Raw genomic sequence first — 14,934 nt, forward strand, 5'->3', positions numbered from 1 at the left:
GGCGGTGCTCGAGTGTTGCCGTCTCCAACGGCCAACACTCGAGAGGATCGGAGAGAATCGAGGGAACATCATGGGGGAAGGTATCCCGGAGCCCCTGCATCTGCTCCTCTCTTTGTTCCAGCTCCGCCTGGCTGAGAAGGGAGTTGTTGGTGGCCTGGAAACATGATTGCCCTTCCCCTTCTCCGCCTCTTGTCAAGCTCTCCCATTCTCTTTATACCAATAAAGGGACGGCTTGACACTTCCCACCGGCTAGTTTTTTCTTAGGGCGGCTCCACCTGGGCCTCTGATTGTAGAAATAGCTGGTAGTATTAGCTTGTAAATTTGTATGTAAAACACACCTGCCTGAGCCTCTGATTGTAACTTGTACTTTTTCTATTCATGAAATAATAAAATCAAGATCTTTTTTTTTTTTCTTTTTTACTGTCAAATCTTCTATACATTTTTTTTTTCTTTTAACCTACTGTAAAACGAATACTTAGAACACTCGCCTGGTGCGCCGGCCAGCACCCTAATCCTGCCCCACGGTGGGCGCCAATTGTAGGGACTCAATTTGGATTGACCCTGAGTACGAATGGGTTTTTAGCCCAGTCAAGCCCAAACAATAAATTTATAGAGAGTGGGTTAAAGGTTTAGGCGCTGGCCGTCGATCACCAAGCATGAACCTTCTTTATAAAAAATACTAAGCGTTCCTTTACAAATGGGGGAATGCTCCTCGGCCACAGGCCGAGGAGGCCTTTTCGTTCTCTCTCTTTCTTTTCCCCCCCCTCTTTTACTTTACTTGCTTTTTTTATATAGTTTTCTTCTGCCTATCTCCTTATTCCATCTGTTGATCATCCATTTGCCTCTCTTCTGACCGTCTGTCCCATCAGAGGCCTTATCAGTACTCAAGTGGTTCACTCTGACCAACGTTGCCTTGCTAAGGGGTTATATCTCCATTAATGCAGCCAGAGTGGTTAGGTGAATGCATTAAGTGCGAATGTGACAGCTTGCTCTGAGCTTGTCCCTCCCAAAGATTATCCTTAGAATGCCGAGGACGAACAGGTCCTCGGCGGGGGTCACAAAAGAGGCTTTGTCTAACTTAGCCTTGGCTGGTCAGTCCTCCTCGGCGTTAACCTTGGGCCTAATACCCGATGGGCCGAGGCTATAGGGCCCACGGGCCCCACACTTAATAATCTATATATATAATAATAGGTGAAGTTGAGAGAAACTCAAATTACAATTCCAAATTAGAGTTCCAATTTTGTGCCATATGTCCTAAATTATTTATTCTTAAAGAGTTTTATTTCTTAATTTTAGAATCAAATGTAGGACCACACCATAAATATTTATCCAAGTGAATTATTAATTACAAAAACCAAAGAGTCTAAAATAAATTAATTGCAAAAAAAAAAATGCTTCACAATAATTTTAAAAAAATGATAATTTACATTTTATACCTAATAATATCCTTACAAAATTTTTTAAAGAGTTAACAAAATATAAAAATGACTATCAATAGTATTTAAATTATATATATATAGGAATTATATTATGCATCTTATTGTATATTTTTAAGTGTATCTATTAATATGTATGGGGTTATAAGATAGTAAAGAATAATTACCATGAAGTAGTAAAAAAAAAAAAAAAAAAAAAAAAAAAAAAAAAAAAACTCTCTCAAGCTCTACCTCTCACACCTACGGGTCCAACCTCAAAGAAAGAGAACTCTCAACTTTTCCCTCCCTCTCTCATTGAAATCATATACCTCACTCTAAGGAAGAAATTAAAAGTTTAGCCCTAAGATTTCATCTTCAAAGTTGTGGGTAAGTAAATAAAAACCTCATCCTATCATGAGTATTTTAATGGTAGTATGGTATGCTTTAGTTTCACCTCTATGTTTCTCTATTATGATTGTTAGAAGTTGGTTTTTGTGATTTGTAAAAATTGGGAAGTTTGTAAGTGTATATATATATATATATATATGCCGTTTTAAGAAGTTTTGAAATTGTGTTGGTGATTTGTTGAAGGTAGATTAGGGTTTTTACTAATTAATAATTGTATATGATTAAGGAAGTAAGGAAAAGTTAGGATGAGTACTATTGAGGTTACTACTGGGATTTTTGTTGAATTTAATTTTACTATAAGTGGTTAGATGACTATATATAAGTGTTTTATAACATGTTTAATGAGTGTATAAAAATCCTCATATGAAAATACATTGTTTGATAATTGTTTGTGAATTTACAAGAAAATGCATCAAAGCTGTCACTGTGACAGATTCTGTGTTCATGCATGATAAATTATGTATTAAATTGTATATAGTGAATTTGGATGCTAAGGTTATTTTCTATGAAATCTAAGACACATACGGTTGTTATGGAAGTGGTCTCACAGCATTTGGATCAATATAAAAACAATGGTTTAATTTCTAATTTGCATGAAATTCTGTCAGGACAGAATTGAGTATGCTGTATTGTATGATTTTTAGTAAATTATGATTTTATGATTTGACTACGAAATTTTTATGGTACATACTGGACATATAGGGGGGTTTCTCTGTAAAATTACATGAAGTTTGGATGTGAACTGGTAGTTCATTTGTATTTTAAAAGTAAAGTATATGCTGCTGGAATGAAACAGTGAACAGTAAGGGACATGCCTAACTTTGAGGATTTAATTCTAAAGTTAGGGTGAATGATTTGAGCTATAATTTATTATGCTCATCATATGATATGTCTGGATCATATATTAATTTTGTACAACTCGGTTCAAGGTCTAGTACTCAAATGAGGGGTTCTAAACCATTCGACGGTTTTATTTATGAAGCTGTTTTGTTGAACATGCTGTATGTTTCCTTAAGAGCGTATATGGTTACATGACAATGCTTAAAACAGTGTATGTTTATGCATGCATTGTTGTCCTAAGCTCAAAGTACCTTTTGAAATGAGGTTGGCTCTTCTAGAGATATGATATTAATATGAGAATGTTGATTTTTCCTTAGTTTGGTACATCATTTGTTGATGAGTGCATTATATGTTTGTGGGAACCTCTTTGAGGTGGGATTAGGATTTTCTTAATTCTGAGAGATAGGCTTTGAGATTAAAGTGTAAGTTTATGATAAGGAAGAATGGATAGTAATAAGTTTTGATTTTGGTTTAGGTGTTACCAGTCGCCAAGTCTAAGCTCCTTCGACTTTAGGCTCTCGGTTCCTCTGCTTTCAGGTAAGGGATAATTTATATGGGTATTTGATAAGTCATGAGGTTATTTTAAAGTAAATTATGCATTAAAAGGTTTTTGATTAGAGATATGGCATATAATCATTATTCTGACAAAGGTATGTTCGTGAACTTTTGAAAACTTAGGTATATGATTTAAGCATACTGATGCTATTATTGATTCCACGAACATGATGTTTAAAGAAAAGAATGGAAATGCTATTATTATGAAATGTTATGCAAAATAAGAAATTTCAGTATGATGTATAAGTATAAAGTGTTTTCGGGTTATGTCCTTTGGTAATTTGAACTCAGCTAGTAGGGGGCTAATTACTGGTTTTCCATGGGAAAAATATTGTCTATTTGGCCATTTAAAGTAGAGGAAATGGGGCTGATCGTAACTCTAGGCCATTTAAAGTAGAGGAAATGGGGTTGCCCGTAACTCTAATCTGAACAAGGTCTTCTCCCTAGTGTGTACGAATGGCGGGGAGGAACAAAACCTGGAGGGGATGTGCCATCAGGCCTCCCAAAGGGGATAATATCACACACGAGGGCATCCAAATGTGATGAGACCTTCTTTGTACAGACTTATCAGATATGGACTAAACAATAAATTATTTATGAATGGCTGTATTATGTTATTAATCATGAGAGAATTATTTTGTTTAGGGTAAAATATCATTTTCGTCCCTAAACTATCACAAAAGTTCGTTTTTCGTCCCTAAACTTTCAAAAGTTCGTTTTTCGTCCCTAAACTATCACAAAAGTTTGTTTTTCGTCCCTAAACTTTCAAAAGTTCTATTTTCGTCCCTAAACTTTTCTAAACATATTGATTTTCGTCCCTTCGTCTGACGGAGTGCTGACGTGGCTTTGACAGAGCACTGATATGGGAGGGACGAAAATCAATACATTTGGAAAAGTTTAGGGACGAAAATAGAACTTTTGAAAGTTTAGGGACGAAAAACAAACTTTTGTGATAGTTTAGGGATGAAAAACGAACTTTTGAAAGTTTAGGGACGAAAAACGAACTTTTGTGATAGTTTAGGGACGAAAATGATATTTTACCCTTTTGTTTAAATGCATTGTGAAACGTAAAGGCTCTCATGAAAAGAAGAAGTTTTCAATGAAAAGAAAGCTGTTCATTAAAGATAAAAGTTCTGTTATGCTATAAAGATAAAGTTTCTTATGAAAGTACAAGTTATGTTAAGAAGTTATCTGATATCTGTTTTTCTTTATGAAACGTTAAGTTTTATGATTATGATAGTTATAATATTTTATAAGAAGAAGTTTATGAAAGAAAGTTTTATTATTATTTAAGATGCTTCCAGTTTAAGATAAAGTTACCGATTATCCAATTTAAGTTAAATAATTATTTTGTAATGAAAATATATATGGTGAATTTGTAAGAAATTAAAGAAATTCAATCTGGAAGGCTTTGATAAAATTATTCTGATAAGGAAAGGGAGAACAACTATTTTTCTACGAAAAGCATACAAGCTATTATTATAAATAGTATAAAATACTCATGAAATGATGTTCTCCTATCCAAACGTTAATAAAATGAAATGAATTGATTTACATGCATCCTTATTAAATTCTCATATATCTTACCTTTACTGAGCTGTGTAGCTCACCCCTTCTACTCTTTCAGTTAGTAGGTTTTATTTTGGAGCAGAGGTAGCCTTAATCGAGTTCTGGAAGAAGTTGGTTCTAGTTTTAAAAGTATAGATCCCAAATCAGCAATTCGATGTTTAGTTTTGTAGTATTGTGTATTTGAGGATCTAAAGAAAGTTGTGTACTTTGTAGTAGTAAGAGATGTATTATGTGAGATTCAAAATCTGAGTAACTGGTGGATTATATTATTCTTCGAGTACAGTGTAGATGCTTTGAATGTCAATCTGAAAGGTTATATTATTTAAGTAAAGAAACAAGAATGAAAAGAAAAAGAGAAGTTTTTTAAAAGTTTCGAAAAAAAAGTTAAGTTGGTTCTTGTTAATATCAGGTTTAAGCTTGATATTAGCTTGTCAGTCATGGTCACAAATCCGAGTATTGGGTTTGGGGCATGACATATGATTTAGAATCTAATTGGATTTAAACTCTTCGGATTTTGCACCTAATAATTCACTTGTCACAAAAATTAAAAATTTAGATGAGACACATGGCACAAAATTGAACTTCAATTAAAATTCAATTTAGAATTCAATTGAATTTAGACTCTTTGATTTTTGCACCTAATAATTTACTTAGCACATAAATTTAAAAATTAGATGAGACATGTGGCGTAAAATTAGACATTATTTAGAATCTAATTGGATCTAGACTTTTCAGTTTTTACATCCAATAATTCACTTGCTACAAAAATTAAAAAAAATTAGGTGTGACATATGACATAAAATTGAACTTTAATTAAAATTCAATTTAGAATCTAATTAAATTTAAACTCTTTGATTTTTGCACCTAATAATTTACTTGACACACAAATTTAAAAAGTAAATGAGACACATGGTGTAAAATTAGACTCTAATTTAAAATTTGATTATACTTTTTCTCAGATTTAGATATTAATATATACATATATATATATATATATATATTAAGTTAGAAAAAGAGGTCAATAATATTATTTAATTTAATTTTTTTAAGAGATAATCACACTATTCTACTACAATAATATTATTATGTATTAATTGCACTTCCATGTAAGTCAAAGATAGGGTGATTACAATTTATATCTGACCTGCGAATACCTGACCCAGTCCGACCCTAATGGGTCGGATTTTACCCGGTCCGATAATTATAGGGTGTAGTAGGGTTTTTTTTTTTTTTTTTTAATCCGGTCGGGACTGGGTTTTTGCAAAAACCTAGCCCAAACTCGGACCCGACCCAACCCGTTTATAAATAAGTTGAAAATACTAAAATGCCCCCCTATATATATAAGTTAAAAAAAAAAACCTAATCCCATACCCATTTCACACAATCAGTTCACTTAGCCGCCCCTTACTCTCTCTCTCCTCTCCCACTCTTCACTTGGTCACTCCCTCTCACTCCACCCCAACTGCCGATCTGTCATTACTAGCCTGATTAGCTTGAAGCCCTTCACTGCTGCCATCACTTGCACGTCTAGCCGCCTCGCTTCCTCCATGTTTCTCCACTGGATCACGTTGTTCTCTATGTCTTTTTTTTTTTTTTTTTGGGTTCATTTCGTCTTTTTTTTCTGGGTTCATTTTGTCTTTATTATGTGAGTTGTTTGTGTTTGTGTTAGGATTTGTGTTTATGTTTGTAATTTTGAAAGGGAAAATCATAAATCTGAAAGTTTGTGTTTGTGTTTGTGATTTTAAATGGGAAAGTCATAAATCTGAATTTGTGTTTGTGTTTGTGATTTTGAATGGGAAAATTATAAATTTGAAATTTTTGTGTTTGTGTTAGGATTTGTGTTTGTTTTTTGTGATTTTGAAAGGGAAAGTCATAAATCTTTGGTCATTGTTCATCCATGATTTCCTGATGCTACCTAAGTATACTCCTGCTAGTATTAAAAAAAAAAAAATGTTTGCCTAGATTCAAGGCTTGCATCTGGGCAACGCTTGAATCTGGGCAAACACATTTTCAAAAATAATGATTTTGGCCAAACCTTTTGTTTTAATTATTGGGCCATAGTATAGGCTTTAGGCAAATTTTTTTTTTTTTTTTTTTTGGGGATTGGGCCACCGTTTAGGCCCAAATTGTGGCATGGCTGGCAGGGCTTGCGGGTACCCGACGGGCCAAGTTTGGGTAAAGAAAAAAATCCGTTTAATAAATGGGTTGGGTATGAAAAAACCCAGTCCGAACCCGACCCGTTGCCATTCTTAGTCAAAGACCAACTCATATCCATTCTTGCGTTGAAATGTAGGTTTCTCGAAACGCTAGAGTACGTCACAAAATGATGTGTGGAATAAAGTTATAAAAACAGAGAATATATTTTTTTGAGAGGAAAAAAACAAAGAATTTTGAATACAATTTTGACAAAATGATTGTCATAAGAGTTAGTGGAATTTGGATGTACAAAGATCATTCTCTTGAAATGATGTATACATGGTTGGTTGATCAACTTTCGGGGCTTAGGCGAAAATTTTAAATGAAGCATTTTTTATATTTAAATATTAATTAAATAATATTTATTGAAAATATTTTTTTTTTTTACTTAAAATTTTTTTTCTTTATTTTTGAGATGCAACANTATCTTTTCTAACGTGTGACCACTTTATACTTTAAACTCTAAACCTACACAAATAAAATTAATTTATTACATGGTTCAATAAATTATTATCACTAAAGATTTTTTGAGTTTTAAGTCTTTTGGGTTTTAAAATTTCAAGAATTTTTGGGTTGATATTCGTGGTGTGTGTTCATGCAATGGATTTAAGAATGTGTTAATTGTTAATAAAACTTAAAACTCAAAAAATCTTGATACTTTAAAGTTTAAATGCTCAGACTCATTTGGGGTACCGTAGTTAGTGTCTTTAGCGATGGTGTGTGGGCCATGTGCCTTGATGTGCTACAAAGATAATATGTTATGGACAGTGTATAGTGCTGTCAGCAGTATGCTATATTTAGGATATAATGAGGTTATTTTATATATTTTATTAACTAATAAAAGGGCTTAATTTTTTTAATTAAAATATATAGATAAATATTATATATATATATATATATATATTTTTTTTTTAATACAGGTGGAGCCTACTTTTATTTGGAAACCTTAAACGATTGCATCAGTTGTTTTTATAGTTCAACTGGCCGTGGATGTATACCTTTTTTTGGATTTAATAGCGCTGTAAAAACCAAAATCAAGTGTTTTACCCTTACAAATCTAAATCACTTATAGGAATTTCTTCAAAGGAGTAGATTCCTCGCCAAAAAATACTTTGGCACGAAATAAATGATACCACAGATATGAAAAATAAAATCAGGATATATAATCATAATTCATTGCAATGTTATGTCATGATTTTTTATAGGATAAGTATTTTAATCAACGGTTGAATTACATCTATGCAACCCATTCTAGGTTGAATTCTCAAAATATTAAAATAATATAAAATTTTATGTAGGTAGAGAGTTATATTAGCTGTGACTTGAATTAATTTGTTTATTTATTTATTTTTTTATATAAGATAGAAGTTCTACTCTAGTATAATCTAAGGGTATATGTATGTGAAACTCTCTCTTGGAGACTTGAATTTCGACCCTTACCTCCCACACCCCATAAACACTTATACTTGTGGAGTGATCATTGTATCAAGGGAGTGCGGTGGTCAAGAAGTTAAATTATAATTGATGCAACGCATTCCAAGATTATACTAATCCATAACTTTCAATTTATAGGATTAACATTTTAAAAATTCGACCACTCCAAATTTTTTGTTAATTAGGTATTATATATTTACTATCTTATTCTCAAACTTAAGTTTTATATATCATTTTTAAAGTTAAAAAAATTTGAAATTTAAATATTTTATGATTAGGTAGTTACTAATCTTCGATCACCTTGATCCTTTGCAAATATGGAAGGTATAAGAAGGTAATATTTTTATGGTTGATTAGTCAAAATAGTATTTTTGATGAAAAAAATAGAGTGGCTTATGTATAACATCACCTAGAATTATGTGGAGTATAATTGAAATATATATACACATTATTAAACCAAAGAATTAATCGAAGCCGGAATGCTGGACTTGGTTCACTGATGTGCATGAAATATATACAATAAAGTACTCACATATCTACATATTTAGCTTTACTTTTATGTTATTTTGTTACTGATTATATAATATCTTTGTGTTGCAGGTAGCAAGGTCTTTACATGCAAAGTGGGGCTAGGCCAATTAAATCCAAGTCCAATTCGGATTAGGATTCCAGCCTGCATATTAGTTAGTATTTTTGACATAACTTTCGCCTCAGATATCCAATCAAGATGATTCAAGTTGGGCTGGAAAGTTAACTTAAAGGGCTACAACTTTGTAGTTTACCAAAAGTCCGAATTCTAAATTTAAATGGGCCAAAATCATCGGTTAATTGAAACCTAAAAATCTGAGATTTTCTCCAAACAGGAATTCAACTTGTAATAGGATTCCTTGACCTATTTAAAGGCTTTTTAGGGTAAAAAGAAAAGAAGAGAAACCTGAGAGGAAAAGGGGGCTGCCGCATAGAAGAATTTACTTTTGGGAGTCTTTATGGAGAGGAGGATCTGAGGACAAAGGCGAGAGCTTCATGTTGATCAACCAATGCAGATGAAAGAAATAAGTTTTATTTGTTTTCTTTTCAATTTTATTATGAACTAAATTTTATTTTCTAGAGCATTGATGTAGTCTAGCAATGAACACACAATTTATTTTCTGAGTTATTTTATTTTTAATATTTCCATGATTGAGTGTTTAATTCTTATTCTTAATGCTTACTATTTTTTACAAATTATAGTTTGATCAATTGAATTACAATGAGACCGAGAGGTGATTTGTTATTTTAGTTCTAGAATTAAACACCATTAGTTGAGCGAAAGTAGAGATGCTTTACCGTGACTAGTGTGATTTTTCAGAAAATTCAAAGTACGTAATAAGTCTCCAATTAATTAGATTCACATAGAGATATGGAATTGTTAGTTGAAGATATTTTTGATATTATTCGAGAGAAGATATTGAATACTTAAGGAATTTTTAATCATCAACTGGAGATTATTAGAATTTAATAATTAGGAAGAATAAATTGTGTGGGATTTGTTAGGTGAAATCAATTGCTCTAGATCTATTCTTATCATATTTTTACACTTTTAGATTTTTATGCTTTGTTAATTTTTTATTCGTAGATTTATTTTTATTAAATAGTTTAATTTAATTCAGATAGTAGAACATTCCATTTATTTTCGATTTTTTCCAAATAGTAATTAATTTAGTGAATTTCGGTATTCAATAACATAGTTAATCCTTGTGGGTTCGACATTCGTTTTCTAAAAAAACTTTACTACTTGTTACGATTCTGTGCGCTTGCAGATTATTTTACGCGAACATTCACCGTAGCTAAATGGACTGATTACGAACCAGATAGTGCACAGAGCAGGAATCCTACAACACATACATACTAGCAAACAGGAAATATATGCATTGAACAACAAGAAACAAGAAAGGGGCAATGCGATAGAGAAACACACAAAGTAAACATTAGGGGTCCTTAAGATATTGTGAAATATTTCATTAATTTCTCAATTATGTAATACATCATGCTCACTAGGACGTGTCACAAGGTCTAAATAAGTTCAAAAATTACAGACTTAGATGGTTTTTCAGGCCTCTATGACTCGCAAAGTTTGAATCCCTTTGAATCCAAGTGTGTTCTCTAGTGGCTGTTTGAGGATACTGGGCGGTATTCCCCCCCCCCCCCCTTTTCTTACTTTCTTTGAATTCTAACAAAGTTTTTCTTAATGATTCTATTCTAATTCACTGTTGCTAAATGCCCCCCATTGTTGTTTGCTTCCCCCTTTTATAGTGTCATCCTAGAGTTTCTGGTACCATTGATTCCCCTTATTTGTTCCCCTAGGTACAAGAACCAATATTGTGCCAGCAACATTGGTGGCCAGTCTCTTCCCTATTTCTCATAATTTTCTTTTTTGGTGTTTCTTTCTCAAAAGTCTCTTGTTGCCTTTCCATTCTGGTATGTCTTGAAGAGCTGACCTTGGGTTTTTCTCCTTTCAAGGCTTTTAGTTCCCACCTTTTCAAACTCAGCTTTTGGCTACCTTCCCTTTGTCATTTTTCCCAAGCAAGCTGATTCCTTCATGCCAGGTTGAAAGTTTCCTAGCCACTTCCCTTCATGGTTCTTCTTTCTGGGTTCCCCGAGGTACCAGCCCTTTGTTCATGAATTGTTGGTTCCCAAGCTTTCTGATTCCTTTTTGCATCATTGGGTGGTTGATAGGGACAAATCTATTCTCGTTCCTTGTGTTTCTTGGCATCCCCTTTGAATTGTCTTAATCTAACCTTGGTTTTACTACACGTCCCGAGGATCCCAAGCTTCTAGTAGTCCCTAGGTATCCCGGCCTAGGTCATACCTTGGTGGGCTGGGCTTTTCTTCTTCCCTTCGTTTCATGAGTTCTAAAGCTTTCTCATACATGGGTTTGGTTCCTCCCTAAAACCTTAATGGATATTGGGCCTACCATCCTTTTTCTTTATCACGGGCTCAAGTATACTTTTTTTATGGAGTTTAATTCTCTGTGCCATTTTGGGCCTTGGTGCAACTTCATGACTTTTTAGACCTCAACATTTAGCCCCCGAGCTCGTGGGTTATCTGCAGCCCACACATGAGTAAACTAGATCCTTAATTTCTGTAGGACTTCCTTCTTTACTATTTTACTTAACCTCAGGGTCCCTCATCTTCTTTCTTCAGGGTCCTGTCTTTCTCGCTATTTTCAGGTATTCTAGTTTCCTTTGCGTGTTGCACTTTTTTTTTTGGGAAACTCCCCCCCTTTGAATGGAATGTGGCAGTTGAATGTTGGAGTGAAAACTTCCCCTATCCACTTTTCACGTTCCCTGTAACTCCCATTAATAACTGCCAATAACTTTCCTCTTTAAAAATTAAATTTGGCAACTGGCACGCCTTTCCATACATCATCTTCTCCAGCTACTCTTTTCGCCATTATTGTAGTCATTTCATACTTTCTTTTCACTTTCCAGAAAACTTTATTCCAAACTCATCTCCTTTCTTCCAATCATTCTATTTCTCTGTTTCTTCTTTTGTATTCTTTACTCCCTTAACTTCCTTATTTCCTAGTGCATTTGTTGTTCTATAGATTGTCTTGATGATTTATTAACAATTGCTTTACTTGTTATATTGTGCCACATAAATGACATAATTTATATATTAGTGATTTTATTGTGATTTGATTAATTAGGATGGTTTATTTTTCTGCATAAGCTTTGTAAATCTAACACAGAGCTTCTAACACCACAGAATTTGGGTCCTATTAATAAAAGTTTAAAAAAAGTTTGGAATAGTAAATTTTTTTTTTTGCTAATCATTCTTATATTTATTGACTTGCTTGCAAAAACTTTAACATTAAAGCTTCAATTTTTATCCATCTTAAGTCATTCCTAGGGCGTTTGTTTACTTAGGTTTTGTTGTCCTTCATTTGGTAGTTGTGCATTGCTTCTTGTTGTAGCTGCTAGTTTTTTTTGCTGCTTATGTTTAAAGATTTTTTTGGATGAACCCGTACCTGGATATTGTTAATGAATTATTATTCATTCATTCGTTCATTTTTTTTTCATGATATTTTGAGGGAAATTAGACATGCCTTAGTTTATATCTTAGCAATTTCGAGGTTTGTATGAAATTAATGAGAATTGGCACATTTGCATTAAGAAACTGTGGTGATTTTTAATTGGGTTTTCTGAATGCTAAATACACTTGGTTTTAAGAAATCCATTGACCTCATTTAAGGGAAAATGTGGGAGATAAACTAGTTAACATGTTAAACTTATTGAAACTATTTTTAATAGCTCTGCATTGATTGAACCTTGGTCTTAGACTAGTCTAGGCTGTCTAGCTATACCCACGGTATGTTATCATCATGGAAATTGGAGATATACTTTTCACCTCACATACAACTTTTGTCGTAATTGTTCCGATCTTGTTGATACATGGATTGGCAATGTCACTGCATATAAAGCAGATGAAATTGATCTCAAGATTCACCATGTTATGTGAAGTTGGAAACCTTTGAAGTTGCCACATACTCATAGCCTTTTCTCTTGCAAGACATTAGTGGTTCTGAAGTGTCTATGAGATATTCTTAATCTTTTCAGCGTAGGTACACATATTTTAGTTCGGGCAGATGTTAATATTTGTACATAAAATATGTGTACCTACGGTGAAACGTTTAAGTATATAACAAGACGAATGTATACTGACACTGAAGATTGTCAGCTTCAAAATAGTTTTTGAACTAGACAGCTTAGTTCAGCCAAATGTTAATATTTGTACATTTGAAGCTGCAGATCGTTAGGAGGAATGTTATGCAAATAGCGTATTCAAGCTTCCTGCAGCACTTTATAACGTCAAATTCCTGTCATTTTTTTTTCTTCTGGTCATTCAGAGCTGAGGTCACCTTCTTTATTTATTTTTTTGGATAGAGAATATGTTATTCTTGTTCAAATTGCACTTATTCCTACAATATTGTGATGGAAAAAGTAAGGTTGTAATTAAAGGCCTAATAGCGGGTTAGAGTCTCATTCCATTCCCAGACATGCATTAGTTTATATCTAGCAATTTTAAATTTGGAGCTGTTGAGTAAATTTAGAAACATATCAAAAAGTAGGATTTATGATGGATTTATAGTTATTATGGAGTTCAACGATTAGTGTAGACATTAATGCTGATTCTAAAAATGTGTATCAAAATTGAGACCTACCTTTTGATGGTCCGAAATTAATCTTTTTTTTTTAATTTTTTAATTTTTTTTTCTCTTCTTCGGTGGTAAACATATTATTTTTAGCTAATATGTGATATTGTTTGGTTGGAATTTGAAGTGAAATCTACAACTTTGACTGAATGATTAAAGTTTAAATATGATTTAATTTCTAAATATATGGTGGATATTTATATAGATACTTGAATTGGATAGGTTGGGACAATTTTTTGTTGATCTGTATAGTCACTTTATCATTTGTCTTTGAACATGATGTTGAAGAACAGTATACTATTGATATTTACATGAACAATTTTTGTCTTGACATTTAATGTCTCAGTAGAAGAATGCATGTATTGATAGACATTATTAACAGCAACGCAATGTCTGGCCAAGAGAAGGTGAGATGTGAATGTGATCCTCTTTCAACCAGGGTCTTTATCACTATCTGCATATGCTGATGCAAATTGGGCAGGAAATCTGTTTGATAGAAGATCAACACCACGCTTCATTTTTTTCCTTGGCTGCAACCCTATTAGTATGTGTGTTTCTTCCTCACGCGCTTATGATCTGGTGTGATAATGTCTCTGCACTAGCTATCGCCTCAAATCCTGTTTTCCTCACAAGAAAAAAAAAATATATTGAAGTTTGACTTCCACTATTTCAGAGAATGTGCGATCTACAAAACCCTCAAAGTAAAATTTATCTCAAGCCAGGATCAGATTGCAGATGTTCTTACCATGGTCCTTCTTTATCAAAAACAAACTCATGGTTACTCTGGTGTCCATTCGTTTGAGGGGGAATGTTAGTGATCCTACTTTACCAAAGGAAATTGTCACATGATTATAGTGGCAATCAGTTTAGACTTTAGACTATTGTAATTTGTGAAAGATTAGTTAAACATGTTAAAACTACCATTCTAGTTTAGCGATTAATCCTGCAACCATCTTTTGGTATAGTAGTTAGTGTAGTTAAGCTTGCATTGTTTGTTACCAGCTATCAAAGGCACATGTGTAGTCTATAGATCAAATGTTCTCTGTGATTAATTTAATTCACTCTCAAATTCATTTTGTTCTTCCCGCAATTATATCATTTAGTTCTCTGAACACATTTTCTGCCTTTAGTTTTTGCATAACATCTTTTAGTACAGCAAGGCTTTCATGAGCATCAACATCCAAGGTTTGTATTAGTGGCTCCTTTCTTAATATTCCGTTGAGTATGATGCCAAACTCCAAAGCTAGGGAGACAGGTTCCAACATGAGATCTTCACACCTGTAAATATTGATTAATTGCCATGTTAAACAAAAACAATGAACT

General features: G+C 33.1%; 1 long non-coding RNA gene across 1 annotated transcript; it reads left to right on the forward strand.

Annotated features, from left to right (window-relative positions):
• Positions 1 to 1,620: 1,620 nt before the first annotated feature.
• LOC136069045 (uncharacterized) lies at positions 1,621 to 5,108 on the forward strand. Its single transcript, XR_010630334.1, has 3 exons — positions 1,621 to 1,802; positions 3,139 to 3,200; positions 4,846 to 5,108. It is a non-coding gene; the product is annotated as an uncharacterized LOC136069045 (long non-coding RNA).
• The last annotated feature ends 9,826 nt before the right edge of the window (positions 5,109 to 14,934 follow it).

The sequence above is a fragment of the Quercus suber genome, unplaced genomic scaffold (genome assembly GCF_002906115.3).
Source record: "Quercus suber isolate HL8 unplaced genomic scaffold, Cork oak 2.0 scaffold_9, whole genome shotgun sequence".
Taxonomy (NCBI): Eukaryota; Viridiplantae; Streptophyta; class Magnoliopsida; order Fagales; family Fagaceae; genus Quercus; species Quercus suber.